This window comes from Hemiscyllium ocellatum, chromosome 15 (assembly GCF_020745735.1).
Source record: "Hemiscyllium ocellatum isolate sHemOce1 chromosome 15, sHemOce1.pat.X.cur, whole genome shotgun sequence".
Taxonomy (NCBI): domain Eukaryota; kingdom Metazoa; phylum Chordata; class Chondrichthyes; order Orectolobiformes; family Hemiscylliidae; genus Hemiscyllium; species Hemiscyllium ocellatum.
In genome coordinates, this window is record NC_083415.1 from 44,913,230 (window position 1) to 44,931,665 (window position 18,436).

The 18,436-nt window shown below is 38.1% G+C and overlaps 1 protein-coding gene across 7 annotated transcripts in view; it reads right to left on the bottom strand.

Moving 5' to 3' along the window:
* The window catches only part of LOC132822966 (rho GTPase-activating protein 18-like), a 143,912-nt gene that overhangs the window by 45,646 nt on the left and 79,830 nt on the right, over positions 1-18,436 (bottom strand). For 2 of the 7 annotated variants that reach the window (XM_060836428.1, XM_060836427.1), the window contains exon 2: positions 185-308. The exons of the other annotated variants lie outside the window; for them this stretch is intronic. The gene's annotated coding sequence lies outside the window, so the exon portion shown is untranslated. The remainder of the gene's footprint in view (positions 1-184; positions 309-18,436) is intronic. 7 annotated transcript variants of the gene reach the window in all.

Sequence of the window (18,436 nt, forward strand, 5' to 3'; positions counted from 1 at the left end):
GAGTCAACAAGAAAAAATGGATATGGGACTAATGATGAGTATTAAATAGGAAGTAAGAGGACAAAGTATTGCAGGTACTGAAAATCAGAAATAAAAACTGAGAATTCTGAAAAAACTCAACAGATCAGGCAACATCTGTGCAGAGACAAGAGTTAACATTTTACATTGACTCGTTTTCACTCACAGGTGAGAGGGTGTAGCTCTTCAACTCCTAAAGTAACCATTGTACACAGTTCAGTCCAGCCTCAGGGAAAGGTGTAGTCTCAGTTAACAATTGTTTTAGTTATATCTGCTGTATCAAAACAGGACTGAAAACATATATTCAAATTAATGCTTCTGCAAAATACAGCAGGACTATCATTTTGAGCAGAGTTCTTGTTTGAGTAAAGAGTGTTAAATATTGTAACAAAACCAGTATTTTGATAGAAATTAATGACTTTCCTAAGGCAAACTTTATTTGGTATAAAATGCTGTGTGAGAATTAAACCTACTTGCTTTCATTGTCTGCATCTTGTCTACTGACTGATATTTTGCTGGCTGCAGTGTACTTAAATGTCAATACTGTCTAAATAATGCATGATTGTTTGTTTAATTTCTCTTTCTTCTCGTTTTGCTATGTCACTTGGTATAATTAAATATTCAATCCAAAACAAGTGGTCTTTTTTCTCTGCGGAAGCTCAGTTGCATGTTTTTGTGTTGTCAAAGTTCACAATTTCAAGTCATGGTCACAGAGTCATAGAGATATATATAGCACAGAAACAGACCCTTCGGCCCAATTCTTCCATGCCGACCAGGTAGCCTAAATAAATCTAGTCATTTGCCAGCATTTGGCCCATATCCCTCTAACCTCTTCTATTCAAATACCCATCCAAATGCCTCTTAAATATTGTAATTGTACCAGCCTCTACCACTTCCCTGGCAGCACACTCTGCATGAAAACGTTGCCCCTCAGGTCCCTTTTAAACTTTTCCCCTCTCACCTTAAACCTATGCCCTCTAGTTTTGAACTCCTCCCATTCTGGGAAAAAGATCCTGTTTATTTATCCTAACCATGTTCCTCATGATTTTATAGACCTCTATAAAATCACCCTCAAGCCTCTGATGCCGCAGGGAAAACAGCCGCTCCCAATAGCTCAAACCTTCCAACCCTAGCAACATCCTTGTAAAACTTTTCTGAACTCTTCTTTCAAGTTTCACAACATCCTTTCTATAGCAGGGAAATCAGAAGTATTCTAAAGGTGGCATAACCAATGTCCTGTACAGCTGCGACATGATCTACCAACTTCTATACTCAATGCACTGACCAAAAAAGGCAGGCAAACTGAACGCCTTCTTCACTATCCCATCTACCTGCGACTCCATTTTCAATGAACTATGAATCTGCTTTCCAAGGTCTCTTTGTTCAGCAACATTCCTTAAGTGTATAAGTCCTGCCCTGATCTGCCTTTCTAAAATGCAGCACTCTATCTGCCACCCCTTGGTGCATTGGCCCATCTGATCAAGATCCCATTGTACTATGAGGCAACCTTCTTTGCTGTTGCTGTATTCCTGATGAAGGGCTTTTGCTCGAGACGTCGATTTTACTGCTTCTCGGATACTGCCTGAACTGCTATGCTCTTCCAGCACCACTAATCCAGAATCTGGTTTCCAGCATCTGCAGTCATTGTTTTTACCTAACCTTCTTTGCTGTCCACTACACCTCTAATTTTGGTTTCTTCTGCAAACGTAATACCCATACCTCCTATATTCACATCCAAATCATTTATATAAATGATGAGAAACAATGGACCCAACAGCAATTCTTGTGAGTCATATTTCCAATGAAGTGGTCTAAGTTGCAATGAGGTTCATAACAAACCATTGGTAACCTGTATATGTTCTCAAGGAACAGAACCGATGAGGAAATGCTGAAAAGTCACATTCATTTATCATATTCTGTGGAATTGATCGAATTTTATGAAGGGATTATCATTACAATCATACAAAAGAGGTCTGTTATGGTAGTTTAGCGATTATGGTAGCGAACTAGTAAGTATTTTAATTGGTGACAAATACCACCAACACTGCCAGATTGTGATAAGAATCTAACTGACTCATTAAGGGCAATAAAAGCAGAAAACACTGAATAGCCTCAGCTGGTCTAGCAATGTCTGTGGAAAACAAAACAAGAGTTAATGTTTCAAGTCTGTATGACTCTTCCTCAAAACAATTCTTATTGAGTTCTGAAAAACAGTCATACCGAAATCAAAAAATTAACTCTTGCTTCTTTTGACATAGATGTTGTTTGTAAAAGGTTGTCCATTTACTTTATGATGTAAAAGAGCTGAGTTCAATGCTAACTTATGAGCATTTATATCTGTTTGTAAAGTTAATGTATTTCACAGTGGTATGGGGAAAAGGACAAGGTTACAGACTTCATTTCTACTGTTTTATCCTCTTAGTTAGCTCAGCAATCTGTTTGGATTGAAGAAGTTCCATGAAGTTGTGCAAGTGTGAGGATCTGGATGATGTACCTATCTTCACTCGAAGATTATAGAAGGATAAGTGGAAATCTGACTTTAATAATTACACTTATCATCTGAATACAATTGAGATTTACAGCAAATGACATGGCATACTCACTGCAATGAACAACACGGTATTATATATCAATTCAGTATAAATTTTGAACTTTATTAACATTTTGATAAATAAATCACAAAATGCAATTAACAATTTTCTTTGCAAAGTTAGAAGGAAGTCAGGGCACTCACAGAGATTCTGAATTCCTTTCTTGTACACAAAAAAGAATCCAAGTTAGTTGAGCATAGACAGTCAATAAATCAGGAATGTAGATCAATTCACTTCTGTCTGCGTGCTTTGATTTGGAACAGAAGACTCTGACTTCATTCATAAGTAGCAGGACAGTAGGCATAAGGAACAGGATACAAGGAGAAGGGCCAAAAAGATCTGGCAATATGATAATCAGGTTACTGGAGATTTGTTTTAAAATGCATGAGTACTAACTTCAAGCTGTTTCCCCAAATTTGATGTGTTTACTGCATTTTAATGTCAATTAAGATTCCCTTCATGTACCAGCTTCAATGTGGAGTCTCATTTGACATTTTAAGATGATCAAGAAGTTTGGAAATCATAGTAACAACTTGAAACAGCTATGAACCCTTATGACTGGCATAGGAAAGGACATTTTTTGACAAGCACACACTGCAGTAAGTGACAGAATGGCTAAAAGATTATTCTAAATTGTAGACATATTAACCAACCTGAATCATAAATTATCCTTTCAGCAATATGACATAACTTGGAAAGTGTTCTGCAAAGCATTGCTGTCATGAACTGAATTCCAAGGTAATTGACGTGAATCTTGAAATCATAGTGGTAGATATCAATAGAAATAAGTGAGGAAACTTGTACTTTTCTGGCTCTCTCACTACTATTCATTGTTTGTACCAACATTGTGAGCAAATACTAGAAGTGATAATTATAATTAACAGAATGTATTGTTCTATTTGTTTTCACGGTATTGTAGTTCTGACAAAGCTACCTTTATTACCCATATCTACCATTCACTCACAATCTGATATATGTTCTTCTTAAATTATTATAGGACTTGTGATGATAGTAGCCCCATGACAGTATTTATAGACTGATATGAAAGAGATCTGACGAAACAACTAAAATTTGAATTCAAGTAAGCCTTCGTTAATATATACTTTGACTGGCACAATAAATATCAAGGTAAGATACAATAGCTGTGCATAAGTTATAAGGCACCATAACACTCAAACTTCCCATTTGGCAACCAGTGAAGAGAAGGTGGTGCATCCAGAGGACTCTCCTGATTGTGGCTGTGTGACTGGAAGGAACCAAAGGGAGTAGAATTGTAAAAATAGTGGGAATGCCAACCTCACGGTAAATGTTGTACAAACTCAGCAGGGTGAAAAAAAACAGAGTTAAAGTTTCAAGTCCAAGATGATTTCTTCAGAATTCATAACAGACTTGAAACATCAACCCTGCTTCTCTCTCCCCAGATGCTACCAGGTTTATCCAGCATTTTCTGTTTGTATTTCAGAGTTCCAGCACCCACAGAATGGTATATTTCCTTGAAGTAGATAGTAGGAGCTCTGCATGATACTATCCACTTATCTGGTGCGTATGAATTCACACTATTAATTGAATACGCACTATAGGAAATTGTATCGCAATTATTTAAAAATTTAGCAAGGTTTAGATAAAGAAGTGTAAAATGATGGAACTCTAAAGAGTTACAGTAAAGGCAACTTCAAAACTGAACAATCCTGAGATGGAAATTCTGCCTCAGGAAATGACCCGAATTATTTGCAAAAAAACACATTTGGCATAGTGGCAAGAAGTGGTTGAATAGTTACTACTGGTTCCAACAGACAGTGGCAAAGAATAAAGAAAAACATAACCAGAATGGGCAAAGTAAAAGTATCACCCATCCAATTTAAATTAAGATGGTTATAAGCAACACCTTATATACTACCATCCTGATACAACAAACATATACGTGACACCAGTATGGACATTGCAAACCTGCCTAATTTTCATCACTTACCAAAAAGATGTTTGCATTTATGCATTTAGTATTTAGAGACAATGGCTGTTTGACTACTTTGCAAACCAGATTAAAATCAAAGTCCCGGCAGACTAGCCACCAGAAGTAAAAGTATGTCACAATAGGGGTTTTGCATAGGAAATAAGATACATAAGTGTTTCTTTTGGATTCACTGAATAATTTTGCATAAAAGATTTGTAAGATCATTAATCTCTTGCAGTTTCATTCACATAATACACTTGGGACATTGTTAACTTGGGCATTGTTCATTTACAGGAAGTACAGTAAGTGACCTTCTGTAACATTGCAGATGGATCCTGGTTTAGGATGCTCAGTTTGTTACAATTCTGAATGGGTCAACCCCAAATCATTACACTCCCCATGTGAAGAGGGCAGAGCTGATTCCCTTTCTTTGTTCAAACAACATCCCATCACCTCAGATGGTCACAACATGGTTAACATAACCCAAAGGATCCCTTTCTACATGATACCTACCCCATTTCCGAGCACTTGGGCTGAAAAAGTTACCAATTTAATCACATTTTTTTGAAATAGGAAAAGACAATGTTTATTAGTTGTGAAAACACAGGAAATAAAACATTAAAAATGAGAGAAGTATGAAGACATATTATAGTTAGAAAGAAGATATATGGATTAGTCTTTGAATTGTCCATGAGGAGTAGATGGTGAAGCATTCTGGTTGCTAAGGTGAATGGTTCCTGACCTTGGCAGTCACCCTGTTTCCTTTTCAACTCTGCCTTTCCTGCCTTTTGACTTGCTTCTTTCAGCCTCACGGAAATATTTTTTCTTTTATCTGCAAGCACAGGGGTACCTGGTTTATGTTCTACAGCTGTGACTTTCACAGCACATACCAGACTAACACTTAAAAAAACTGAGTCCAGGGTTTTTTCAATCCCTTTTAAGACCAGAAGACCATAAGACATAGGAGTGGAAGTAAGGCCATTAGGCTCATCGAGTCCACTCTGCCATCCAATTATGGCTGATGGGCATTTCAACTCCATTTACTCATACTCTCCCCACAACCCTTAAATCCTTGAGATCAAGAATTTATCAATCTCTGCCTTGAAGACTTTTAATGTCTCAGCCTCCACTATGCTCAGTGGCAATAAATTCCACAGGCCCACCACTCTCCAGCTGAAGAAATGTCTCCTCATATCTGTTCTAAATTGACCCCTTCTAATTTTAAGGCTGTGCCCATGGGTCCTAGTCTCCCCGCCTAACGGAAACAACTTTCCAGCATCCACCCTTTCTAAGTCATGCATTATCTTGTAAGTTTCTATTAGATCTCCCCTCAACCTTCTAAACTCTATTGAATACAATCCCCGGATCCTCAGCTGCTCATCGTGTGTTTGGCCTACGATTCCAGGGATCATCCATGTGAATCTCTGCTGGACACGCTCCAGTGTCAGTATGTCCTTCCTGAGGTGTGGAGCCCAAAATTGGACACAGTATTCTAAATGGGGCATAACTAGAGCTTTATAAAGTCTCAGTAGCACATCGCTGCTTTTATATTCCAACCCTCTTGAGATAAATCGCAACATTACATTTGCTTTCTTAATCACGGACTCAACCTGCAAATTAACCTTCAGAGAATCCTGGACTAGCACTTCCATATATCTTTGAACTTCAGCTTTATGAATTTTCTCACCATTTAGAAAATAGTCCATGCCTGTATTCTTTTTTCCAAAGTGCAAGACCTCGCATTTGCTCATTAGCCATTTCCTGGACCACTCTCCTAAAGTAAATCATTCTGCAGCCTCCTCACCTCCTCAGTACTACGTGCCTGTCCATCTAACCTCATATCATTGGCAAACTTCACCAGAATGTCCCCAGCCCTTCATCCAGATCATTAATATATAAAGTGGCCAACTGTGGCCTCAACACTACGCCCTGCGGGACACCACTTGTCACCAGCTGCCATTCTGAAAAAGAACCTTTTTATCCCATCTCTCTGCCTTCTGTCAAACAGCCAATCCTCAATCCATGCCAGTAGCTCCCCTTGAACACCATGGGCACTTACCTTACTCAGCACCTTATCAAAGACTTTTTGGAAGTCTAGATAGATAACATCTACTGGGTTTCACCTAGTCTAACCTACTTGTTACCTCTTCAAAGAATTCTAACAGGTTTGTCAGGCACAATCTTCCTTGACTTTTGTAAGATTTTATTGTGCATTCCAAGGTGAAGAACATATGAACATAAATTTTGCCCAGAACTGTTTTGTTTTAAATCACATCATTTCCATAGTCTGGGTTGTAACTCACTGATGATGCAAAGGTGGTAATGGGTCTCCATTATCTCTGCTAACATGGTGGCTCAGTTCGGCAATGCATTCCTTTCTTTGATGTTTCCCTCTCTTAGGTTCACTGATAACCTTTAGGTGTGACAGTCCATGTCTTTTTTCCTTCAGGACTGAGTAAAATCCACATAGGAATTTTTTGAGACAGTCATTAATTACATCGTCAGAAGTTATAATTCCAGCCACCATTGGGTCGTACATCTTCTTAAACAAATTTCACAAAATAATCTGTTTTTAAAGTTCAATATGTCTCTGCAAGTATTTTAGGGCCATGATTGATTGTCATGACGTTAAATCCATATAGCAGTACATACATTTTCACAGAATCATATCATCTCATTAAAATGGCACCAAGTGAGGTATCTGCAATTTTTGTTAAGTATGAAATACTTGACAACTTACTATACTTCTGCAAGAAAATCAAAAGGTGGGGCTTGAAATTCATTCATCTGTCAGAAGTTTTCATGTCACAAAACATTCAAAAATAATTAAGTTAACTGAAAACGTGAAACAAGACATCATTTTTTTCTTTGCTGGAAAATATTCAAAACATCATAGCTCTTAGAATGAGTCAAAGCTCTATCTACCACACAAAAAGATCCCAAGTCAGTTGATGAAAACTTTAATCACAGAGTTAGGTTTCAAGTAGTGCCTTAAAGGAAGAAAGTGAGGTAGAGAGGGAGAAAGATGTAGGGAAGTTAGATGACAGGAAAAGGTGGAGTGATTAAAATCAAGGTTGCTCGAGGAGCTAGAATGAGAGGATTACCAATATCTTGGCAAATTGTAAGACTAGAGAAGATTACAGGAATGGGGAAGGGCTATAGTTATTCAGGAATATGAAAACAAAGTTGAGAACTCTAAAATCAGGACTGAGAGGAGCTCTTCAGCCTGACTCCATGAAAGGAGTCCACATTGTAATCTTGCACATTTGGTTGCCATGAAAGTTCTGCGATCCAACCCGAAGTGTGAAATGTTTCTCTGACAGATTGCTGACCGAATATAGAGACCAGGATTTTTCAAAATTTAAGGTTTCAGACACAGAACTTGACAAAACAAACACTGAATTTTCTTGAACACTGGCAAGGTTTTTGTTTTCAAAAAATTAAAGGTCAGGAGATTTAAGTACCCTGACAGTATGACAGCATTCTTGACAGCTCCTTTGGCGAATTCTAAGAAGTTTGTCCACATATTACACATAGCCATGTCTACCTTTAACAGTTTCAAAGGACACCTCATGTCCCTACTTCCCCCAACCCCCCTCAAATGAACATACACAGTGGAACCTCGATTATCCAGCATTCGATTATCGAAATTCTGGATTACTGGACAAGATCGCAAGGTCCCAATGCTTGGCTAAACAGTATTATCCAGTATTTGATTAACCAAACATGTGATTATCCAAACAAAATCCGCCCGTGTTATTCGGATTACCAAGGTTCCTCTGTATACTCCAAAGGACACCTGATGTCTCCCAGAGTTTCAATGGGACCATTTCCAAAAGAGTACCCCATCTGCTCAAAAACACTCCAGTAAGAGTATACCTTCTGATAATCTTAAATTGCACAAGTCATGTTTTTGACTTCTTGTTTGCAAAATTGGATCAGCTTGAAAGAAACTACACTTCAATATGTGTAAGTGTTTCTGTAACATTGGATGTGGAAAGTATTGACCACCCCCATTTCGGCACACCACTTTCCTCCAGCAGTGGAAATAGAACCTTCTGGATTTGAGCCTCTGCCACCACATTAGCTATTTTTGGGGAACAATGCCATGTATGCTAAATATTCAGGTCGTAAGTTTTACATGTTTTGCACATCTCTATTTTGAGTCAGGCAAGAATTATCCTTTAATGCATTGTGCTCATTCCAAATTAGACACTCATATCAAAACTGACTTATGTCTGGAACTATAAAAAGCTGAACTTCGACCTCCTGGCCTGATGTCACATGCTTGCACCCACTCCTTCTCCCCACAACCTAATTTTCAGCAGGATCTCTTCAAGCAACATTTCCTTCAAAACTACCAGTTCCAAATGTAACCCTAAACTTCTTATCCTATTCAATGTAAAGTCACATTGCAACATCATGCATTTCTCTTCTGAAAATTCCCTCCAAACTGCCTTACAGCTGGCTCAGTACAGTGAAATTATCTTTGTAAATGTCAGAAAGAGCACCTGATATGTCTTCATTGCTTTGTGCTCAATATTTCCATAGTGATCAACATTATCCAACATACCATCCTCCCCAAACAATTGTTCTTCATCCAACTCAATTTTAATTTTTGAATATTTTTACTGGAAAGGGAATAATGTTGCCAAAGTTTTTTTTTGGACACATCAAGACAAATGTAAATGTCAAATTTCAAATAATAATCTTTCACAATTCTGCTCTGTCACTTTCCTTTCCAACAATAATCTTCCAAGCTCGGGGTCTCTGCCATCTAGAAAGACAAGAGGAGCAGATGCATGGGAACATGGAACCTACATGTTCTCCTACAGGCCATACACCATTTTTACTTGGAACTGTACCAACATTCCTCAAATGCTGTTAGAACAAAATCATGAAATTCTCTTCCTAACAATACTGGGAATATATTGTCATCTGAAGGAATGCAATTCAAGAAGGAGGCTCACCACTATGTTCTCAAGGATGATTGGGGTTAAGCAATAAATGATGGTACAACAAACAATGCCTTTAACCTATGACCAAACATTTTAAAAAGTTACACTGCAGAATAAAAAATGCTGATGTCATCGAGTCAAACCTAGTTGGTTGAGACATTGCCATGAGAAAAACAATGGAGGACATTAGTATCGGCTGCCCAAGCTTCCAGTGAATTCATGAGGCACAAGGCTTGAGCATATTCTTATTGTTTGGAGACCACAGGTCACTGTACATGAATACACATCACTTTTAGCAAGTGTAAATGCTAAAAGCATGAGAGATTATCTGAAGTTGGTGGAGCTTATAGAAAAGTCAAAATGGTTCAGCAAGTGCTGACCAATGACAAAATCACATCTAACAGTAGGTATCTTGTTTTGGCTATGGCAAACACTTTCTCACTGAGTACAGGTTGTACCCTGCCTGTTACAAACAACCAAAGGGACACGCTCATTGATTTGATCAGCCATTTTCGGGAACACATTGTTTTAGATGTCTGGCATAACACCAGCATTAACATTCATGGATGACATTGCTCAACTTTATGGTAGATTTCAATTTTTCATCAACTTTGTTAAACATCATCCATAACATTCAGTTTTCCCAAAAATTGCTCCATACTGGATTAAATTCGCCAATTTTCCTGTTTCTACTAAATATAATATTTCTGGATGTTTGAAATGAATAAACTTGCTGCGGACTTTCTGTTGGTGCATGGCCTTAAGGAACAGACATTTGCAAGAGCTGTAGAATATTATCATTATTCAGACATCATAAGAAAATCCACACCACACTGTAGCTCGCTATCAGACCATTATTTGGCCTAATTAATTCAAAATGACCCTAATTTAGCAGCACTTGGTAAAGAATAAATTTAAAAAAACAACTGTAATCAAACAATAACTGTATGCTAATTGTACAAATTTAAAATGGAAAAAAGACACAACCAACAATGAAAGAACAAAGTTCATACTGCCTTTGACAGAGGCAAAGCTATAACAAACTACAGACAATAAAGTAAGCAATGTCAATTGATAGATGGGAAAATAATCTGTATTTCCCGACCTTTTTGGCTTCAAAGTAAAAACAACATCGAAAAATACTGTTGCAGAACATCTCTGCTCAGTTTACAAGGACACCTGACGTTTTTGTTCAATTATCAATTGACTCCCTACCCCATCCCAACTCTGACTTACCAGCCTTTTACAATCAGTTCTGAAAAGTGGTCACTCAACCTGAAACATTAACTCTGTTTTTTCTCAACAGATGTTACCATGCCTGCTGAATTTTTCAAACAATTTCTTTTTTTGTTTGCGATTATAATAAGACATGGGAGGGCATTCAGCCCATTGCATCTCCTCCGTAATTTGATCATGTCTGTCTGATATGCTTCTCAATCCAATTCTCCTGCTTTCTCCCCATAACCTTTGATCCCCTTTCTAAACAAGAAACTGTCTACCTAAGGTTTAAATGCACTCATTCATGTGGCCCTGTGTGGTAATGAGTTCCACAGATTAACCATCTTCTGGCAGAACAAATTCCTCCTCATCTTAATTCTAAAGGGTCGCCCCTTAACTCTGAGGCTGTGGCCTCAGGTCCTAGTCTCAAGGAAGAATATTTCATCGTTCAATGAAGCACCTTAGCTTTTTAGACAGGAGTTTAACGATTTCAGATCATAACTACACTTTTTCGGGCAGCGGCTGTTGATAATTGTTTTGCAATTCCTATTTCATTTAGAAGTAACTTTTATTTCTTCATTTGTCCCATCACCATTTCCTTTTGTCTAGCAGCATTGTTTCCTGTGCTGTTGGTAGTATTCTGAAAAGCATGCTCGCCATCTGACCTTCAGCAGGCACTCTCTGAGTTTCTAATACAGTGGCCAATGGATTACACTTAGTACAAGTCAGAAGATGCTGCCAGATGTTTTCAAAAACATACTGTGAAGTATCGACCCCCGAAACAGGCAGCAGAGCCTTTGTTAGTAATTGTTTCAGGCTGCCTATTGCAAAATACTTTGCCCTGAAATAGTGAGCAATAGATTTGCAAATCATCACCAATCATGTCATGTTTGGAAAACTAGTGATCTAAAGTCAAAATGGGAGAAGCATCATATTTGAAAGAATGGACCCTCATCTTGGCAGTCCTCTTACCCTGCTAGCTCCTTTATGCTAAACATTGAATCTACACCCCATTCAGCAGTATTCACTCTTATACATTGCTAGTCACTAACAAACTTCCACTACTTCCTGACACCATCGCCTTCATTGGATTATCATTGTAGAAGTGGGGATCATGAGTACAGAAGTAACCTGACTCATTGCACTCATCTCACACATGTCTCAAAAGAACAGTCTTCACTCCAGGGATGATGGTGTATGTAGGCCCACCAATGCAATCCACATGGACTGCCAAGTGTCAGGGCATGCTGGTTAACAGGTCTACTCTCTTTCTCTGGGACTTTTGTCCCATAATAGGCCTTCTTGCCCTCATTCATCACATCCCCTTACCACATTCACTCACCCATTCCTATAAATTCATGTCATTCCATATTGCTGTATTCATCCCTTATGGTGCCTCCTACTCTCCAAGCCAGCCCATGCAGCTTCACCCATTCCAATGGTTCAGAACCAATGAACTCTATTGCGCCAATATGGAAAAGGCCAAAGCAACTATTTATAACTTCTTTAAAATCTGATATTTCTATATGCCTGTAAAAGTTTCAATCTACTATACTGTTAATATATCCATAGCAGAAACTGAAAGCACTTGACACTTATTTTGTGCAAACAAGAATTGATAGAAGAAATCTAAGGATAAAAAAGCTGTCAAGCAAGTCATGCTTTCCTTTGTTTGCAACTGTTTGAACAACCGAATAGAAGTTTGGGATATTAGCTAAATATGCTTTTGGGAACCATTAGGTTGATAAAGAGCATGAATTGGCATGGGTACATTATGAAGTTTTTGAAGTTATGTTTTTTAAAGGGTTCCTGCGCACACAGAGTCTGGTTCACAACTCATCTGAAGGGCCATGAAGCTCAACTCACAGAGATGCTGGTTTGACCATAACAATTGCAGGAGCCAGGAGATGTGCAAGACCCTGCGATGGAACAACACAGTTCAGGAATTCAAGGTACAATCTGTGTTAGCAAGGCTTGTGTCCTTTTCTCAGACCAGTGAAAATGGGGCACATGGAATGGGGGCTGGAATCCAGGAATTGTGCCCCATATCTGATTTGTATAGGCCTGCAGAATCTCCATGACTCAGTATAATCTAGCTCCCAAACTTCAGATCCCCATTCCAAAGGAACACACAGTTGTCTACTCCCCTTCTCAGTTCACATGCTTCATGAAGTGAGGCCCTAGGCTCAACAATTTGTACAGCTCAGACCTCACCACCGAGAAGCCAAATTTAATCTCTGTACCCATGCACCTTTGTGTGCTTAAATTATATCCCAATTGATATATTCAGTTTCACAGGAAAATAATACACTTCACCTGTGTTGTATGCAAATCAGCCTCATCAAAATAACTACACCATTCTTCAAATAACACAGTGTGTCTATGCTTTGATCACATACCTAGAAAGTGATAAGCAAATAATCTAATAACCAATGCAAAATATGTAAAATTAAACTCAGTTAGGCATACATATAGAAACCAATACAACTGGGATATTAACTTAATTTTTGTAATGATTCAGCAGATTACCTGGCGTCAAAAGCAGTCTGCATTAATAGCAGCAGGGGAGTGACAGGAATTAGCTTGTTAAGATACAGTAAAAGGTCAACAAAAGCCTCAGCTCCTTAACCTTATTTAAAGTAACCGTTTGTGGAAGTCAAGTGAGAGTAAAGTCAACTTTCACTTGAGGCCTTGCTAACAGAACATAGAACACTGCATCGCAGTACAGGCCCCCGATGTTGTGTCAACCTGTGGAACCAATCTGAAGCCTACCTATCCAACACGATTCCATTTTCATCCATAATGTAGGCACAAGATCACAAACATTTCTAGACATGATACACGAGTACCTTGGAATCAGAAGGATAGATCTACTTCACTATCTGGAGAGGCAGTGGCGAATGGTAATGTCTGTAAGTTAATAATCCAGAATTCTAGCTTAATACTCTGTGGACAGCAAGGTGGTTAGCACTGCTGCCACAGCACTAGGGCCCTGGATTCGATTCTAGCCTCCAGTGACTATCTGTGTGGAGTTTGCATGTTCTCCTTATGTTTACGTGGATTTCCTCCAACAGTCCAAAGATGTGCAGGTTACATGGACTGGCCATGCTAAATCACCCATAGTGTCCCAGGATGTGCAGGATAGGTGGATTAACCATAGGAAATGCAGGGTTACAGGAATACAGTAGGCAGTAGGTCTGGGTGGGGTGGTCTTCAGAGGACTCAATGGCCTGCTTCCACACAGTAGAGATTCTATGATCAGGAATGAAAGATTTCAATAAAATTAAACATGCTGTAACTATCAGCAAAGAGAAGTTTAGGATAGAGATCTTGTGCACTTCCATCAAAGGCATGCTCCCTGATCTGGCCTTACACCTGAAATTCATGAGATGCATATGCCTTTTACAAGTTGTCATCCAATTATCTGAAACAAATGGTCTATCAATTTCAAATGCTGGAAGAATTTCACACGAACAAAATATATTTTTTCCTACATATTACAGTGCAGATCAGCCTTCAACCAACTATGACAGTGTGTGACAACAAAGACATCTGTATGTCAACAAAAGTCCTAGTATAACAGCATTTGCTGTCACCAAATACCTGTACTGCTGTGAGGCCTGGATTGTATACCATAATCTCAAGAAGGTCAATTCCTCTGTTGTATCTTTTGGATTCAATAAGAGAAGCTTTGAACAAATGCTAGTGCCTTTCTTGAAGTCATACATTTCAACCTCACATGTTTATATGAAGACACACATAAACACACACACAGTCACTCTCTTTCACACACTCTCACACTTCACACACTCTTCAGTGTGTTATTCAGGCAATACATTTGCAAAATCGATTCTGATGGACTGGACACTTCTTCCAATTAGCCAAAAACTCTATTCTCCGCCAAGTACTGTTTTCTTACTCTCAATTGGCTAATGCTCCATGGAGGACAAAAGAAAATGAGTCAAAGACACTCAAGTTCTTCTTTAGGTGTAGCAGCATTGACATTAAGGAGCTGGAGGAATTTACAATTAATATTCCAGAAAGGTAACAACTTGTCCATTCCATAATGCTATATCATAGTAACAATGAGAAAGAAAAAAAACCCTGAATTCCAGGTCTCACTGCCTGATGGGATGTCCTGCACAAAGATATACAGGTTAAGAGTCATGTGAAGACTTATGGCAGCACCTCATAGTATGAGATCGATATTATCCTCAAATCAAGAAGCAGCTAGTCACAACTGTGTATCATGTTGTTTCCCCATTTCATCCAAATGATGAAACACAAATATTGGAAAACCCACACCCAGAAACATGAAAATAACACTGTCTTTCTGCAGGCCTAGCATGGAGAGAATAACATTTGCAGCAATGTATGGTTTTGCTAATACGTCTTGTAAGGAATAATCATATTGCATTACGATAAGAGTAGACAGTAGTGAACAAACATTAAATGGAACATGAGTCTGGGACAAATATTGCAGAGAATTTTTGTTGATCATTCAACCAAGTGATTTTAAGCATTTTAAAAATCTAGATCTCCTAGATTAGATTACATTACTTACAGTGTGGAAACAGGCCCTTCGGCCCAACAAGTCCACACCGACCCGCCGAAGTGCAACCCACCCATACCCCTACATTTACCCCTTACCTAACACTACAGGCAATTTAGCATGGCCAATTCACCTGACCCACACATCTTTGGACTGTGGGAGGAAACTGGAGCACCCGGAGGAAACCCACGCAGACACGGGGAGAACGTGCAAACTCCACACAGTCAGTCACCTGAGTCAGGAATTGAACCCGGGTCTCTGGCGCTGTGAGGCAGCGGTGCTAACCACTGTGCCACCTTGCCGCCCAAATACAAAAGGCCTGCCCATCAATTACTGTCACTCCCTAACCTAACACCCCCAGCAAGAACACCAGGGCACACAACCACAGGTAAAAGTCTTGCTGGGGGCTGAATGTTTGTCCCCAGAAAGCTCTTTGTGGTCAGCAACAGAGATCAGGTGGTCCATGGCCAGTTTCTGCCAAAGATGATAACTGGCTATTGTTTTTATCTGAATATTTGTTTAGAAATGGAACAAGCAGCAAGTTGAAGTTCAGTTGTTCAGTCGTTCAATGTAGTTAATTATAAGCTTGCAAAAAAATGTCTCAACCACAACTTTTTGATGATGTAATGTTGTCTGTGATTGAAAAGGGAGCACTTTGAAAATCTAATTAAGGGACTCAGCCAAAGTGCAAAAACCATCACGGGGGAAGACACTTTTATTCGCTGACCTTTGAGGTAAACAGTGAAAGGTTTGAATTAGATTGTTAATTTCATATGGAAATTAATAATTTCACTGAAAGGTTAGTCCATTCAATATGTAGTAAGCAAATTGGAACAGTACAGTGCTTTCACTGTTAATGAGGTACTACCATAACAAACTTACACTCATATTAATATTAGGATTTTAATACAGCGACAACATAGTTTGTTTAAAGCATAAAACAATGTTCATTCATAAAATAAATGTGGTACCATATAGAATACATGTGAATAGTATGGCTAATGCCTTATCATTCTTTACAAGCCCTCAACTTCAGACATCATTCCTCCATAAACCCATATGTCTAAACATACTGCTCTGTAAAACAACATCATAGGTGCATTCATAAAATTTGATAAATCCAAAGAAATATAAAAACAATGTTTTAGCAATTCAAAAAATTAAAAGGATTAATTTTACATCTACTCCACTTATATATCAGCAGGTGACATTTGACACCCATTGTTTGTGTATTTTTATTTGAAGCAATTAAAGTAGCATTTTGTTTTACAGCAATAAGACATATCAGTTTTTTAAACTTACTTCACACTCATAATATCAATTCAATAGAACTATTTTCAACTTGACTTAGTTCATATTACTTATTAGAGTGCCAGTGACCATTACCTAAAATTGTAAATGAGTTACAGACATATTTGCCGAGCCAGACAAGGTCAGTATTCTGTTGGATTGTTTAGTCAAAGCAGAAAATGTGTAATAAGTAATACATATAAGTTAATGAACAAAACTTCAGTACAGTACAGAATTTCAATATGCATCTTAACTCCAAAAGCTTTGTGTTCGGGTATTTTCAAGCAGAGATATTGTTTTACTGTCCCATTACTTGCAATTGCCCACAGTAGAACAGGAAGAATGCATTCCTATAGATTAGAAGGATTCTAAGCTTCAACTCAACTGTTGCTGACAACAGACTAGAGCAAAATGACTTGTTGTTACAACAGCATTTTCCTGGAATTTGATAAATCCATCCGACATGATCAAAGTATCCAATAAAAAATGTTTATCAACCTGGAAGTTAAATTGTTGACTCTGAAACAATTCCAAAAATAAATGCAAAACAACAAATTATTGAAAACAGCAATAACCGTATTAAGTTACTGCACAAAATAGACACGTGTGGTATAGGGGTAATCTATTAGCATGGATAGAAGATTGCTGGCTACCATAAGGCAGAGTGCAGGGATTATTATGTAAATTTTGCTTTAGCAAGCTGTGACCTCAACTATGAATAATTTATGTCATTAACCTTGATGAAGGAACCAGATGTATAGTTTTTAGATTCCATGACAACACAAAGATGAATAAGTAAATGTTGAGGAAGACCTTAAAGAGTTTGAAAGGGAATAAAATGGATTTGGTGAGATAGCAAAAAGAAATTAGCATATTGGAATATATTGTGCTAAATGTGAACTCATCCAGTGACATAAGCATGCAAAGCTCTATGGTACAGAGGGATCCGGATTTCCTGGTACATGAATCGCAACAAATTAGTATGCAGTTACATCAAGTGATGGAATGCTTTATTTGCTGAGAAGGAAATGTAATTTATAAATAGGGAAACTTTGCTGCAATTGCATAGAGCAATAGAAGTACTGTGTAAAGTTGCATTCTCCTTACTTGAGAAAATATGCAACAACATAAGAAACATTCCAGAGAAGGGTCACTTAACTGATACCTTGAATGAAGGTGCTATCATTGGTAGAAGAGTTGGACAAGTTGTTCTGCACAGAAATGAGAGATGTTCTTACTAAGTGAGTGGATATTGAGAGAATGTTTTTCATTTTGGGAGACACTATGACTAGCCAACAGAGAATAGCAATAAGATGTCTGTCTTTATAATAAGGAGAACTCCCTTCTCCACAGACAGTAATGATAGAAATCTATTTGTAAGAGGGAGTTAGATAGATTCTTGTTTGACGAAGAAGTCCAAAGGGTTTTGTGGTGAAATGAGAAGCCACAACCAGATCAGCCATAGTCTTATCAAATGGCAGAACATGCTTGATGCTATGAATGACCTGTTCCAGTTCCCAAATCCCAAAATGATATGTGTTTGTATAGCGCAACCTACTTGAATTAATGAGGTTTTCACATACTCAGTCAAATATTCAGCTGTTATTACTGAACCAAATGGTTCAAGCAACCATCTATATCTCTTTTGAATGAAGGAGAATAGTTGCTCCAACTTGAGTAGGCAGCAACATCTGATATTACATTGAGTGGTTTAAAGGAAACCAGTTAGACAACCTGAATAGACTTTCAGAAGTTGATTACTGCCAAATTAACATTTTACTAGTTTTTTTGAAGCTCAACAAATGATTAAATTATAAATTTTTGAAACAATAGAATTTAGCATTCAGTTTGAGAGGGA